Raw genomic sequence first — 17099 nt, forward strand, 5'->3', positions numbered from 1 at the left:
TGACTGACCATCGACCCTTAATTCCAATCTTTGGGCTGTCTAAGGGTATTCCTTCTTTCGCAGCTAGTCGATTGCAAAGATGGTCTTTGATCTTGTCAGTACACGTTAATGACATCCAGTATCATAAGCCAGAGCAGCAGGCAAATGCAGGTGCTTTATCTCGACTGCCATCTCAAGTCAAATAAGATCAGGAAGTCTAACAAGAATCTGATAAATTTCATAAATATGTTATCTCTCTCATTGTGAAAATGTACCGGTAATTACCTCTCGAATATAAGCGTATACAAGAACTGATACAGTGATGGGGAAGGTTATGGATATGATCCAAAAAGGCACTTTAAAAATCTGCACCGGAAGAATCCAGATCTCAAGCCATATATCACCCTAAGTTGACAGTTCAGAGTGGCGTTCTGCTGTGGGGTATTCGAGTGATCATTCCGCCATGTCTAAGAAACAGAGTCATTGAACATCCATATGAAGGACATCCTGATGTGGTTAGGATGAAGGAGTTAGCACACAGCTACATCTGGGGGCCAGGATTTGATGCCCACATTGAGAAGAACGTTGGGCTATGCCAATCCTGCGGTATATTAAGGATTACTCCAGCTCTGCAACCTTTACATCCGTGGGAATGGCCTACACAGCCATGGCAGAGAATTCATGCTGGTCCAATTGAGGGACATATTTTCCTAGTGATGGTGACGCACATTCAAAATGGCCAGAAGTCGCAATCATCAAGTTCACAACAATTGAACAGTCAACTGAGAAACTAGATGAGGTATTCGCAAGGCGCAGAAGATCTAAGCAACTTGAGTAATAATGGGACTCGACTTGCATCAACAGAGTTTGAAAATTACTTGATAAGGGTTGGTATCCGTCATATTAAATCTGCTCCGTATCACCCAGCAACCAATCACTTAAACATGCAGTAAAGGCATTGAGAGATCAAAGTTCTTTGCCCAGGCATGTTAATAACTTTCAAATATCATATCGATATACTGCACATTCAAAAATACAAAGCTCATTGGTGATGCTACTATTCAAGAGAAAATCAAGAATGCAATACAACCTCTTGACACCACCTACAACTTCAGAAATTATCAGGTGATAGTATCAAAGACAAATGGTTAGAAAAGAACAAAACTTGAAGATTAGAGTCTTTAACTTTGGGGGATGTATTTTAGCCAGAAATGATACCATGAGTGAAAGATGGACTCCAGCCATCATTCTAGCCAAGTATCTTACACAGTTCAAGCAGACGATCAACGAGTTTGGTGTCGGCACGCTGACCAGTTATTAGCTTTATGAAGTGAAAGTACAGACTCTTCACCAAAAATATTCGCATTGGAGTGGATGGACGGTGATACAACAGAACTGAGATCAACTACTGCAGAAATTATTGAATTACTGTCACTATATCATCAGTACCAACAGAGACAGATACCGAGTTATTTCACAAGAAGTACCACCAACAAATGAACAGGAAGACACTTCCATGATCACAAAGAGCCAAATTTCAGAATGTTGGATATTACCTAAACGAGACAGACATCCGAAAGAGACTGTCTTAGTGATGTATACATGTATAAATAACATGATGCAATGTAATGAATATTGTGCTGGATCTGTTTAATTTAAGGGTTTTAAAAGAAAAGTCATTCGCACTCAAGGAGTGAACGGGGCAGGGTGTTATGTATTCCAGTAACACTATTGGCTTGTCAAATGTCACATGATATACAGTGACTCAGCAGAGCGTTTTGCAGGCTTTGGGGAATTCGCCACCTTACCCTGTAGAAGCAACATCTCTTAATAAATCCTGCACTATGTTTTTACAAACTTAAAGCGGAGCACCTCTACTTCATTTTCTCTTTGTGGCAACAACAAATATACGACAATTTACAAATCTCCCATTAATTTGCTGATTAACCTTTTACAGGGGTTCTTGAGTAAGATTGGCAATTTTTGAGCATCTTGCTCCAGGGAATTGGATGAAATAGTGGCTACTTTCTGTCGCAAAATATCTGCTGCAACAGTCCCTGTACGAGAGAGGAACTAATCTAATTATCAATGCAATTTTATGATTCTCTGAAATAGTTACATCTTGAAATCGTACCTAGGAATAATAAAAATGTCAATGGGTCCATATGTATTTCTTTTGTTAGCTTTAGTTAGTTGACATCTTAATTAATATAGTGAACTGAGGAAATTGTACAGCACAATTGTTAAACGTAAATGTTAGGACAATTGGGGATTCCACTGGGATCTTCCTCATCGTCACTGCGGCGCCCATCTGAATCAGGAGGCCAGCAGCAGTTTGGAGGTGGCCTCCCAGCAGCAAGTGGGAGGGTGATTGGGATCCCTTGTCACTGGCCCCTTGAATCTGCTGCAAAAGTGCAACGGTGGCAGCATCAGCCATCACCCTTCCTATGGAGGGGTTTTCCCTCCATGTTGATGGCCCGAGAACTTCTGGGCTTTCCATTTTTTTCAAATATTAAGACTAATAATCACTTATTGTCACAAGTTGGCTTCAAATGAAGTTACTGTGAAAAGCCCCTAGTCGCCACAAGTAGGCTTCAATGAAGTTACTGTGAAAAGCCCCTCGTCGCCACATTCCGGTGCCTGTTCGGGGAGCCCGGTACGGGAATTGAACCTGCGCTGCTGCCTTGTTCTGCATTACAAGCCAGCTGTTTAACCCACTGTGCTAAACCAACCCCTACCAAGCCCTATTAATTGGGCTTCTGAGGGAATCTCCATTATGAAACAGCCTCGTGCTCTCCTATCAGACTCAACAGCACCCAGCTCTGCAGGTGAACCTGCCATCTCTCCAGTGCTGCCAGCCCCTCTACTAAGCTTCTTGCCTGGGAACCTTCCTGTTCTCCTTCATTGTATGGCAAATGATGAGGCGGCCTGTAAATTGGTCACCTCTGGAAGATTCCAACTGTCAGAACATGGTTATCCTATGGTGGTGGGTAGGAGGGTGGGGTGGGGGGGGAGTGGTCAGATCTGGAAATAGTTCTGACACTTGAGATTTTTCAAATGGGATAAAATTCCATCTTGTTACATAAAATCTCTGCACCATATGTTTATGGATCATTCATTCCTTATCCTTTAATTAGATTTGTACAACAAGAGATTGTAATGTGTTGGCTAATACTTAATTTATTATGGATCAAATATTTATCTTAACCACCCAGTCCAATCATGCTAAATAGCGCACCTCAGCTCTTCTTCCAAAAAACTTACTCGGCAGTATTTTGCGTAGCTTGGCAGGTGCATGCCTGACCTGGAAGTGTATAAAAGCGTGCGAGAAGTCGTAGGGTGCATGTCCCGACATCATCGCGCCATTGTGCGAATTTTGGTGGGAGGGCAGAGGCGCGAGTCGGAGGTGCACCCACTGACAGTCAAGGAGCCAATGTGAATTAATAAAACAGCAATTGGTCGGGATTTTACATTGCCCATCTGTCGTTACGGTTTGCAGGTGGGCCAATTGGCAATGCGGCCTTTACGTTTTCGCTGCATATAATCCCTACAATGTGGAAGGAGGCCATTCGGCCCATTGAGTCTGCACCAACCCTCCGAAAGAGCACTCTATCTCAGCCCACTCCCCTGCCCTACTCCTGTAAACCCACGCATTAACCATGGCCAGTCCACCTAACCTTCATATCTTTGGACTTTGGAAGGAAACTGGAGCACCCCGAGGAAACCTACACCGACACAGGAAGAACATGCAAACTGACAGCCACCCTAGGCTGGAATGGAATCCAGGTCCCTGGTCCTGGGGGGTAGCAGTGCTAACCATTGTGCCACCCATGCCTCAACCTCGACCCAGGGCGCGATGAAAGTAAGGGCTCAAAGAAAATTACCAAATGTGCCTGGGGACTGAGGTCTGAGTATGATTGTGCTGCCTAAACACTCATGGCACAGTTTTTCCACTGATAATTGTTTTCTGCAAGTCAGCAGTTGCTTCAGACAGCTCCGTAGCAGCCATTGTCCTGGGGGAGGGGGCACATTGGAAGCACCAGGCTGCACCTTCCCTTTTCTCGGAGCCCTCTTTGGCAGCGCTCAGCCCTTCACAGAGCACCTTTCATGCTGGATAGCCATTAATTGGCCAACAGGTGTAACATTGCATTAACAATGCGATCTTGGGCCGGAGTCTGTTTCAAATTTGCTCCCGCCCATGCCGCCTTTGGGCGCAACCCGAACATGAAATTTAGGCCATTGTATGTAGATTTAATGAGAAATTATGATGGTGGCTTCTCCAAAGTCGTTCAGACCTCATGGTTTTGAATTCAGCTTTCTTTCCTTCATTGCATTTTTTAAAATTGAGAGTATCCAATTCTTTTTTCCCAATTGAGGGGCAATTTAACGTGGCCAATTCACCGACCCTGCACTTCTTTTTGGTTGTGGGGGTGACACCCACTGCAGACACTGGGTGAATGTACAAACTCCACACAGACAGTGATCAAACCCGGGTCTTCGGCGCCACGAGGTAGCAGTGTTAACCACTGAGCTGCCCTTCTTTCCTTCATTCTAATATGCTAACTGGCTTAAACCCTTTTGATTTGTGGTCCTCTCCCGACCACTCTACCTCATTAATGTCTTTCAAGTGGGTTATAGATGGAGAAGAGGAGCCTCATACTTACACGTTTTACACTTTAGACTGTTAATTCCTAATTGTTGCTCCTCTTATGTATTCTCTGATGTAACCAATCCACTGATGTATGCACTCATGGCAACCCCTGCTGTGATAAAAGCCTCTGTTTCAAAAAACATTTCTTATCCATTGCATTGAGAAGGGCTTTCGAGAACATGTCAAGGGAAATATTTTTTTCAACATGTTTCCACATTATAATTTTGTCTCTACTAAAAGCCAAATCCATGTAAAACCGTATTGATATTCTTACATACATGATTAGGGTTGGAAACCAGTCTTCAGACAATTCAATTCACTTCACATAATATCACTGAGTGCACTTGATAGAGCAAAGGCCTTTGTGCTCCAAAACTAGCCATATCATAGAATGTGCAGTGCAGAAGGAGGCCATTCGGCCCATCGGGTCTGCCTGGCCCTTGGACAAACCCTACTTAAGCCCAGGCTTCTACCCTATCCCCGTTTTGCAAGGGCCACGAAGAATCCAGCACGAGTTTTAAGGATACAAAGTAATATCATTTATTTACAATAACATATATATATAACAGCAGCAGCAACTTCCCTTGCTGCACACTCCTTCCTGCTGGTTCCAAACTGGCCAGCTTTATTTATACATGGAGTTTACTAATGGTTTCTCCACCCCCCTCATTGGGGAAGCTCATACTCCCACAGGATTGTGGGATTGTCATTAGTCCCCAGCCAATGGTAAGCAGGCAGGTTATAACATCCCTTCCCCCCCAAAGTCCAAGGAATCCACCGAAGACCCTGGCAAAGGAGGGCGTCGGACTCGTTTTGCCGCAGGCTGGACACCATTTGCACGTGGCGCTGGATCAGGTGGCGTGTAACGAGACGGAGACTGGCGCTTCCGTGATGAACTGCGTAACGGTTGTACATCCACTGCCTGTGGACCCGAGGATTCCCCCTCTGATGGGTCCTGTGTCTCCATCTCGGAGTCAGAGTCTGCTGCCTCCGTCACGCCAGCGTCTCTATCTCCATTCGGTTCTGTAACGACCTGCGCAGGCTTTGAGTGAGGCACCAGAGGAAGATTGTGAGGACTACCTTCCATTGTATCTGGTCTCTGCGGCTGTAGAAATGAGCTCCGGGGGCGGGGAATCTTTGGAGGGGATAGTCCTCTGGACCGAACGTGGTCTACATGTTTGCGCTGGAGACGACCCTGGGCTTGCACCTGGTAAGATATAGGGCCCGTTTCGTGAAAGATTACGCCAGGAACCCAATGGGCACCACCAGCAAAATTCCGAACGAACACTGGGTCACCGGGCGCAAACTGCCGAATCGGCCGATGCCGAGAAAATCTCTGTCCGTGCCGTTCTTGTGTGCGGCGTACTTTTGCGCCAATGTCCGGGAAAACCATACTAAGGCAGGTGCAAAGTCTCCGGCCCATTAGGAGTTCTGCAGGAGCTACCCCAGTCACCGCATGGGGGGTGGTCCTACACGTAAACAAAAAGCGAGCCAGTCTCGTGTCCATTGATCCGGAAGACTGCTTCTTTAGGCCTCTTTTGAATGTCTGCACTGCGCGCTCAGTCAACCCATTTGAAGCCGGGTGGTAAGAGGCAGTGCGGATATGGTGTATGCCGTTCATCTTCGTGAACCTCGCAAACTCCTCACTCGTGAATGGAGTGCCGTTATCCGTGACCAGCACCTCGGGGAGGCTATGCGTACTAAAAGACAAACGCATCTTTTCAATTGTTGCGCAGGACGTTGTCCCCTGCATCCGATGCACCTCTAGCCATTTAGACTGGACGTCGATTAATAGAAGGAACATGGATCCTTGAAAAGGGCCTGCGAAATCTGCATGCAAGCGCGCCCAAGGTCGCCCTGGCCATTCCCAGTGATGTAGGGGCACGGCTGGCGGAAGCTTCTGATGCTCCTGGCAAATGGAGCAGTTTTGGGCCACCTTCTCAATGTCGGTGTCGAGGCCTGGCCACCAGACATAACTCCGGGCCAACATTTTCATTTTGGTCACACCTGGATGCCCATTGTGCAAGTCTCTTATTATCAGCTCCTGGCCTTTTTCCGGGACAATCACACACGTCCCCCACAAGAGGATGCCGTCTTCCACGCTGAATTCTGACAGCTTGGAGGAAAATGCCCGCATCTCGCCTGGGAGCTGTCTATGCTGCCCACCATACAGGAATATGTGCCGAACCTTTGACAGGACTGGCTCCATCTGGGTCCACTCACAGATCTGTGATGCCGTGACAGGCAAGGTGTCCATAAAATTTAGGGTTGCAACCACCTCACCGGTCGTGGGGGTCGACATGGGGCCGGTCGATAAAGGCAATCGGTTCAGTGCGTTGGCATTTGCTATCTGCGTTCCTGGTTTGTGCTCCAGAGAATACTTGTATGCAGCGAGCAACAAAGCCCAGCACTGGATCCGTGCGGAAGCAATGGGCGGTATTGGCTTATCCTCTCTAAAAGGTCCCAACAGAGGCTTATGATCAGTCACGATAGTGAAATGGCGGCCATACACGTACTGGTGGAAGCGTTTCTCCACCAAAACCACTGCCAGGCCCTCCTTCTCGATCTGCGCGTACTTTTTCTCCGCTGCAGTCAATGTGTGGGAGGCGAAAGCTATCGGTCGCTCGGCCCCGTTCTCCATCTTGTGGGACAGGACGGCCCCAATACCATACGGGGATGCATCACATGTTACGAGCAAAGGCTTGCCAGGATCATAGTGGGTTAGTAACCCAGACGACGACAGTTGTTGCTTTACCCGCCGGAAAGCGGTTTCTTGCGGCTGACCCCAAACCCCGGTGTGATTCTTCTTTAGCAGAAGGTGCAACGGGGCCAGCGTAGTTGCCAGATTGGGGAGGAACTTCCCATAATAGTTTACGAGACCGAGAAAAGAACGAAGATGCAAAGTGTCAGTTGGGGCGGGGGCCTGTTGAATCGCACGCACCTTCTCTGCGACGGGGTGGAAGCCTTCGCGGTCCACCCGATAACATAGGTAGACTACTTCCTTTGCCTGAAATACGCACTTTGTGCGACGTAAACGGACTCCAGCCTCCGAAAAGCGTCTAAGGACAGCCTCCAGATTTTCCAAATGTTCCTGCTCCAATGTCCCTGTAATCAAAACGTCATCTAAGTAGACCACGACACGTGGGAAACCTCTCAAAATGCCCTCCATAACACGTTGAAAAATAGCGAAGGCAGAGGATACTCCAAAGGGCAACCGTGTATATTCATACAGGCCCCGGTGTGTATTAATCGTTACATATGGTCGGGAGGCAAGGTCCAGCTCCAACTGTAGGTAGGCGTGACTCATATCTAATAACTCTATCTGAACGAGAGTCCACCTGCAAACTTCGTGTAGAGATCCTCTATGCGAGGCATTGGATATCAGTCGAGTCGGGAAACCGTATTCACTGTAAGTTTATAGTCGCCACACAAGGGAACTGTGGCATCTGGCTTCATTACAGGTACAATTGGTGCTGCCCAGTCAGCAAAACGGACGGGCCTGATAATACCCAAACTCTCCAAACGAGTGAGGGAAAACTCACCCAAACTCTTCTCGAGCAAGGATTAAGGCACCGGGCGCGCCCGGAAATAGCGCAGCGTGGCGCCTGGTCCGACTTGGATACGGGCTACGGCCCCTTTTATTTTCCCCAAACCAGGCTGGAATATATCTGGGTATCGTCCTAGCACCTCAGTCAACCCTCCAGAAACTGTTTGGAGGATGTGCTGCCATTGCAACCGCAAATGGCGCAACCAGTCCTGACCCAACAGGCTGGGCACCTGGCCGCGCACCACGATGTGGTAGTATGTATTAGGGGTCATGTGGGACTGGAAGCCCTAATGTCATTGGCTGACAGATCCCGGGTCCTGGTTGGCCGTTGACCTCTAGCTCTGCCCTGAAGGCGGAGTATAAGAAGCCGGAGTCCTCCCCCGCAGGCCATTCTACTATCGAGCTGCGGGGGAACAGACACGCTTAATAAAGCCTCATCGACTTCACTCTATTCGTTTCTCGGAGTCTTTGTGCGCTCCACACGATAAGTGGGAAACGCCCCTCCTGGCGTCCATAAACAACAGGGGTCATTGTAGTTCCTGCAATGTCCAGTGGTTCCCCCGTGTAGGTGGCCAACCTAGACTGTGAGTCGGTTAATGTAAGGGTCTGCATACCCTGCTTGATGCGGTCGAATGTCCTCTGGGCGATCACGGAGACCGCTGCGCCAGTGTCCAACTCCATCTCAAGTGGGTGACCATTGACCCGTACTGTCACCTTAATGGGGGCCACACGGGGAGCTGCCACAAAATGCAGCTGCAGGCAGTCGTCCTCCATCTCCACGTCCTCAGTAGTAGTCGCCGCAGGTTCATCCACATGGAAGGTACAGCCCCTGGGCTGGTCCCAGTTTCGGTCGGATCGACGGCGCCTCTGACGCCCCCAGGACCGGCGTCCGCGACGGGGTCGGCACCTACAAGTCTGACACGGACATGGCTCCTCATCCATTGGTTCTGGAGAAGGCTCCCTTCGGGGAGGAATGTCCGACGGCCACTGGCATGGGTCTGGACGTCGCCTCGCCCAATGTACTGCAGGAGTGTGGGGGGGGGGGGGGGGTTCGGACGGAAGGGGTTGCGCCCCAAGGCATGCACTTCCATTCCCTGTAGCTCCTGCACTCCTCGTTCTGCGCTCTCTCGGGACAATACTATTTGAATGGCCTGTTGAAAAGTCAATGTTGGCTCAGCTAACAACTTTCTCTGGGTGGCCGCCTTGTTAATACCGCAAACCAAACGGTCGCGTAACATTTCTGACAAGGTCTCACCATAGTCACAGTACTCCGCAAGCCTGGATAGAAAGTCGGCAAGGGATTCTCCAGGGGTCCTCTCAGCGGTATTAAACCGGTAACACTGGACTATCGTGGACGGGGTTGGGTTAAAATGTTGCCCCACTATATTCACAAGTTCATCAAACGTTTTGGTGTCTGGCACAGCTGGGTCCGTAAGGCTCCTAATCACCCCAAACGTATGCGGGCCGCAGGCGGTGAGCAATATGACCACCTGGCGCTCGTTTTCAGTGATATTGTTTGCCCGGAAATAGTAACGCATCCGTTGTGTGTACTGGTTCCAGCTTTCCAGCGCAGCATCAAAAACATCCAAACATCCGTACAGAGGCATGGTATAATAGAAAACAACTTCCAACCTTTTGGACACTAAGGGGCAATTTAGCGTGGTCAATTCACCTAACCTGAACATCTTTGGACTGTGGGAGGAAACCGGAGCACCCGGAGAAACCCAAGCAGACACAGGGAGAAAGTGCAAACTCCATACAGTCACCCGAGGCCGGAATTGAACCTGCGACCCTGGAGCTGTGAGGCAGCCATGCTAACCACTGTGCCACCCTGCCGCCAGAGATAACAATACCACTACAGTGATACAACAAAGTGGGACATTTTCCCAGGGATGTCCTGTCTACAAAAGAAATCCAACTTGGCCAATTAGCGCCCCATCAGTCTAATCTTCATCATCAACAAAATGATGGGAGGTGTCATTGACCAGCTCACCAATGTTTATTTTGAACTAATTACTGCAGCCTTGGTCCGAACGTGGACAAAAGAGCTGAACTTAGAGGTGAGATCAGAGTGACTGACCTTGACATCTAGGCAGCATTTGACCGAGTGCAGAATCAAAACACCCTAGTAAAATTGAATTCAGTGACTGGAGTCATACTCAGCACAAAAGAAGATGGTGGTGGTTGTTGGAGGGTAATCATTTTAGCCCTAAGATATTGTTGCAGGAGATCCTGCTTGCATTGCCCTAACCCCAACATCTTCAGCTGCATCTTGAATTACTTTCCCTCCATTACAAGATCAGAATGAGAACTATCCGGGACAAAGCAATCTGCTTTATTGGCAATCTATCCACCACCATATACATTCACTTCTTCCATCACTGTTGGACTGTGGTAGCAATGTGCATGATCTACATGATGTACTGCACTCGGGAAGTCTATTTCAATGAGCATTTCCAAAATCAGTGATACCTAATGCCGAGAAGAACAAGGGCAGCAGGTGAATGGGAACATCATCTGCTAGCTCCTCATCAAGTTCAGCTTTCACCATTCATTTGCTCCTGAAAGTATGTGATTGAAGAAGACTATTGAAAATCATTGGGAGACTTACCGGAACGATTATCAAGACTTCAACACTTTTTCTGGCATTCACGTAAAAAGAATGACTGTTGTGCTTGATGTGTTGGGTACTCTGCTACACAGACGAACCAACACGGTTGCGAATGGTACAACTCAGTTTTATTGCTAACATTTATTTACAGTGGTAAACTGGTCACTGAGGTTCGATCATAACCCTAGAATCTGTGGACCTATTCCTAATACTATCTTGGAGTGGCACTCAGCATACGGTGGATGTCTGAGTGGCTTGCTATGAGCTCTGTGCCCTGAGCTGTCTCCTGCTGGAATCCTCAGGAAGTGTTGTGTTCCCTGTTTTGTACTGTGTATGCTCTTGCCTGTGATTGGCTGTGGTGTTGTGTGTGTTGATTGGTCCGTTGATCTGTCCATCAGTATGTATGAGCTATGATGTTTACCTGAATATCATGACAGTACTATCATACTAATAAGAGTGATCAGAAGAAGGGGAGTCTTGGCCATGAGCATTTTGATGGGGTCCCCCTTGACATGCATAAGGAATAGGAAAAAAGGAGGCCTTATGGAGCAGCAATATCTGCTGCACGAGTGAGGGATTAGAGGTTGTGGCCATAGGGCTCTGGGGTCACTTCTGCAGTGCCGCGCCATGTCCACCTGAGACTGGGACACGTTCCCCAACATCTGGTACATGCTCTGCAGTGCGTCGGCAGGAGACTCTATCCATCCAGGATTTTTAGAGAGCACCACTCTTCATTCAAGCTTGGAGGTAGTCAGGATCAGGAAGATAATCCATTCTCTCATTGTATAGCTTATGCATGACCATCAGCATATATCATGAAGGTGAATATCTACTATCCAGGGAACTGCCACAGCATGTTTATAATTAAACAATCATCCTCCTCAGAGAACTTTAAAGCCCGTTCTAACCAGAATTGCTTGCGACTATGAGGTAAGGAGGAATCCTCTGATACCACGGCTCATGACATGCCATGACATCCATTTTGTAAAGAAATGCTTTCTAAGGTCCAAGATGGATGACTTTACACTTTCCAACATTGACCTCTTCTGTTACACTTTTGGTCTCTCACTGAATTGTTCAATGGCCGTTTACAATTTTCTGCTCTTGTTTACTGTGCTACCTAACTAGTGTGGTCAGCAAAATTAGATGTGACTCTTTTTATTCCTTCATCAACGTCATTTATAAATATAGTTAAAAAATGTGTCCTTGAATGACATTTTGCCAAATGCAGTGTATAGCCATTATCTTTAGTCTGCCTTCTACCTCCTAACCAATTTCCTATTCAAGCCAATACATTGCTCCGAATTCAATGCACTCTCATTTTCGTTGACAGTCTTGCATGCTTTCTGGAAGTCCATAAATAACATCCATAGGAACACCCTTATCTATCACTTTTGTTACATCGTTAATAAATTCTACTTAGTTAATTAGACATATCCTTTACACATCTCTGATAGTTTTCTCTGATAACTTTGTATCCTAATGCTCAGTCGCTCTTCCCCAACAACTGAGTAACTTCCTCACAACTGACATTAGAATAATACCATCTCTCCTTTACCCTTCTTAAATAATTGAGTGATATTGGCAATTTTCCAATCTGAAGGGACAATATTTAAATTGAGAGACACAATATAACTGGTGCTTCTATTGCTATAGATGCTAATTTTAATTAAGAGAGCAGCTGTGGTAGATTTGAATGTTAGCAATAGTCCAATCACCTGATAATTAATGTGAACAACAAATTAGTATATCTCCTGTTCCATATTGCTGTCTGCAGATCACAAGAGGCAAAGGCAACCAGTAGCCATGTTGGAGCCTGCTGTTGTCTTGCAGAAGAGAAGCATCAGCACCTTATGGAGCAGCATTAAAGTTGCCAAACAGCCAACTAAAATGGATTGCACCAGATCCACTAGTTCCCATCATAAACAAATATGTTAATTTCTGCCTGCATTCAAAAAAACAGCCAAGCACTAACATGCACCAGACTCTTGGGGCTGGGTTTTATGTGGCGTCTCCAGGGACCTTTAAAAATGGCAGATGGGGCCAGTATGCAAAAGTCCCAATCCCATTTCTACCACACATCATTTTCCTGGGTATGGGAAAGGGGTTGAGGTACGAGGTATATAGGAGGGAAACCTTAACTTAGCTGGACCATTTAAACTCAGTGCAAGGACCTGCAGATGCTATTTTCACTCTGGGAATTAACTTAACTCATGCTGTGTTTTTAAAGACTTCATGGTAAAGATATAAATGCTGAGAAAGGGCAGGTAAAGTAAGTAAAACTGTCAAGCCACCAAGTTATTTAGATCTCCTGTCCTCTAAATGTATTAATAAAAAGTCTGCATGTGTCTCTGAGAATGAAAAGAAAAGGGACCGGAATTCTGCGAGGCTCTGCGCTGCAGTTACACCTGGCACGGGGGCGGAGAATGGGGCATCGGACGGAGAATCACCGCCAGTCGCCCGCCCGGTAGACGCGGCGTCGGTCAGGGGCCGTTGAAAGAGGCCCCCGCGACGATTCTCTGCCGACGACCGGCCAAGTTCCCGCCGGCGTGGTTCACGTATTTATCATAGAATTTACAGTGCAGAAGGAGGCCATTCGGCCCATCGAGTCTGCACCGGCTCTTGGAAAGAGCACCCTACCCAAGGTCAACACCTCCACCCTAGCCCCATAACCCAGTAACCCCACCCAACACTAAGGGCAATTTTGGACACTAAGGGCAATTTATCATGGCCAATCCACCCGGCGGGAGCTCGGAGTCGCGGCTGCGGTGGCCATCCTGGTGGGGGGCGGGAGGATCCGTCACCATGGAGGGGGTGGGGGGGGGGGGGTCCTCCAGGTCGGTCAGGCCCGCGATCGTGGGGCTGGAGGGAGCTGGCTACGGGACTGTAAGTTTACTGCTTGATTAACAGTTCCAAGAGGTTCATTAGCTGTCTCTGATTAAGGAGTTATGAATACAAATCTTTGTTGTTAGACAAGATTAAGTACTTGAGGGGATTAAAATATATAGAATGGGCTTTAATGAATGATGTTATATATCATATATAGTGAGAACTGTAATAGATACTAAGAACATTATTTTTATCAGCTCAGATTACTCCTGAGTTCTACCCATGATAGATAGTGGGTAGGTTGCTATAGAGACTATAAGGGGTCATGGGTATCAGTTGACATGAGTTGATACTTCAGTTGGTGTAGCAAGTAAGGAGCCATTGAGGGGTGATGAAAGGACATGGATTGGCATGGAGAGTACGAGGGGTCATTTTGGATGGGTGGAAGGGTCTGGGGTTGTGAGAGTTAGCATGAATGGTGAATGGGGGAAGAAGGGTAAAGGGATGTGAAAGGTAAGGACTAGAAGGCCTAATATTGAACAACAGAATTAGGACAAAGTCCAAGAGAACTGAGGTGGACCTTTTAACCAGCCCATGTCAGCCCTCAACACTATCTTTGATTGCCACCAGTCTATGTCTGAGGATGGCAGGCTTGACTCCAGTACACATCCTGGAACAAAAATCATGCCATTCAAGGCAATTTTTACTCAGGTGGACACACTGAGCCAGGAAATTTCCCAATTCCCCCTATCCCTCTAAAATGATATTCCTTTGGATTTGGTGATTCACAAATTGAAAATTGCCTTCTAGCCCTCTCTGGCCCAGTAATAAATTGCTCAAGAAGGGTAATAGAAAGCGGGTGAGTTCCCAACTCCATCCACTCAGCCCATGCTTTGAAAGTTCCAGTATGTCCCAGAGATGTCGGGACACTTACATGCCATCTGGGAGCACTACTTTCAAAGCAGGCCTGGTCCTGTCCTAGCCCTCGTGGGCATTTTGGGCCTTGGTCATACGAGATCTTCTTATTAGTTTACTTCCTGCAGTCCTTGGCATTACTCAACAATTAACACATGTGCAGGAGGAATTTTCAGATTGCCAGGAAAGAAAGAAGGGAGTAGTGAAAATGCAATGGCTCCAATTCTTTGACAAAGAGTCATCGGACTCGAAACGTTAGCTCTTTTCACTCCCTACAGATGCTGCCAGACCTGCTGAAATTTTCCAGCATTTTCTCTTTCGTTTCAGATTCCAGCATCCGCAGTAATTTGCTTGTATCCAGTGTTTAACTCACTGTCACCTCTCTTCCAGGAATGCCTACCCTGAAGAAGTACTGCTCTTCTCTCTAACAGGATTTCCATAAGTCCCTCCCCCACTATCCAACTTTACTGCTTTCCATTTCTCTCTTAGTGTTGGACAAGGTATTTACCAAGACTCGCTTCCATGGCCATATTTCCTTCCTCAGTGACTGTCTTTGTCTCCGACTTACCCCACGGGGATTTCAACTTAAATTCCAGCCTGCATGCAACCTCCAGGGTTACAGGTACCTCCAGGATATACAACATTCCTCCAACTGCTGCTCTCGCGCATCCTGAAAGTCACACTCAGTGCCATGTGCCGCCTCATGAAGACACTTGACATCTCTCTCCAGCAGCAACATCTTACTCTCTCTCAAAGCTGTCCCTGACCCCAGTTTCATTTCAACTTTCGTATCATTCGAGGCCTTAACAAGAATCTTTTGCTGTTTCTTACGGATGTTAAGGAACGCAAGCTTCAACAACTCATCAACACCACAGCCCATCCTAGGCCCTCCACCAGTCCCAATCCCTCGTATCCTATTTCTCCCAGTATCAACACCACTGCGCCTCCCAGGCCCTCCACGAGTCCCAATCCCTCGTACCCTATTTCTCCCAGTATCAACACCACTGCCCCTCCCAGACCCTCCACCAGTCCCAATTCCTCATACCTCATTTCTCCCAGTATCAACACCACTGCCCCTCTCAGACCCTCGACCAGTCCCAATCCCTCGTACCCCATTTCTCCCAATATCAACACCACTGCCCATCCCAGGCTCTCCATCAGTCCCAATCTCTTGTACCCCAATCTCCCAGCCCCAGCCCTTGCCACGTGTTCACTATACCCTCCGACCTTCCCTCTCTGAGGCTGAGCGTGCTGTTCTCAGCAAAGGACTCAGCTATGTACCCTTACGTCCCCACCTCAATGAATTCCGGGTTCGACATGATGTTGAACTCTTCTTTCGCCGCCTTCGTCTCCGTGCCCACTTCTTTGGCCAAGAATCCTCCCCCCGTTCCACTGATCCTTTCAGGTGCCTCCAACATTCTGCCTCTAAGTGGACCCCTCCACCGGGACAAATACTTGCTCTTGATCTTTTCATTGAGAACTGTTGACGGGACATTGGCCGTCTTACTTTTTCTGCCCCCCTCGCCCATTCCAACCTCTCTCCTTCCAAACTTTCTGCTCTTCACTCCGTCAGGTCTAACCCCGACTTTGTCATCAAACCTGCTGACAAAGGGGTTGCTGTTGTCGTCTGGCGCACTGACCTCTACCTCGCAGAGGCTGAGCGCCAATTCTCAGATACTTCCTCGTACCTCCCCCTGGACCATGACCAGACCACTGAACATCAAGCCATTATCTCCAACACCGTTAGCAACCTCATTTCGTCTGGATGCCTTCCCCCTACGGCTTCTAACCTTATAGACACCCAACCCCGGACAGCCCGCTTTTACCTACTTCCCAAAATCCACAAAATGGACTGTCCCGGCAGGCCCATTGTGTCAGCATGCTCCTGCCCCACCGAACCTATTTCCTCTTATCTTGACTCCATCCTCATTTGCTCATTTATTCACAATAATGTCAAGATAATTTTAAAAATTGTAGGTCAATGAAAAAGTAACTTGCAACAAGCAATCTTTAATTGATCATTCTTGATCCCCTCCCAAAATGAATAATTAATCCCACATGGCAGTGCAGACTCGATGGGCCAAATGGCCTTTTCTGTACTGTATTTTTCTGTGAACTGTTAATCTACTCATTCCATTTAAATGCCAGGTACAGCATCTGATGAGGGGTTTTGCAATGCCATTTGCATGTCAACCTGCTAATTGCTTGAATTTAAATCCTTTTCCAAGTGTCTCAGTTGTCCTTGATCACTTGATAAAAGAGAACAGTGTCTCATGTACAATCAAATCTCCTTGGGTGAGGAAATACTCGCAGAAATACCAGCAAATCTTTAATTATGCATTAATTTTGTTAAAAGTGAAATAAGGAAGCACTTCAAAGAAGTGTTTTTTTAATGAACCCAATTATTTTTTGATCTTCACTCAGAAGAGAATTTCACTGGCAGAACAATTAAAGAACCATTTTTTATTGCAGTGTTCTGAAGCACATCATTGCATTTCAATGGGTTCCAATAAATTACACTTGGAGCAGCAGGAGGAGGTTATGGCGAAACTGTCTAAAACACTAGT

Source organism: Scyliorhinus torazame, chromosome 11, assembly GCF_047496885.1.
Source record: "Scyliorhinus torazame isolate Kashiwa2021f chromosome 11, sScyTor2.1, whole genome shotgun sequence".
Taxonomy (NCBI): Eukaryota; Metazoa; Chordata; class Chondrichthyes; order Carcharhiniformes; family Scyliorhinidae; genus Scyliorhinus; species Scyliorhinus torazame.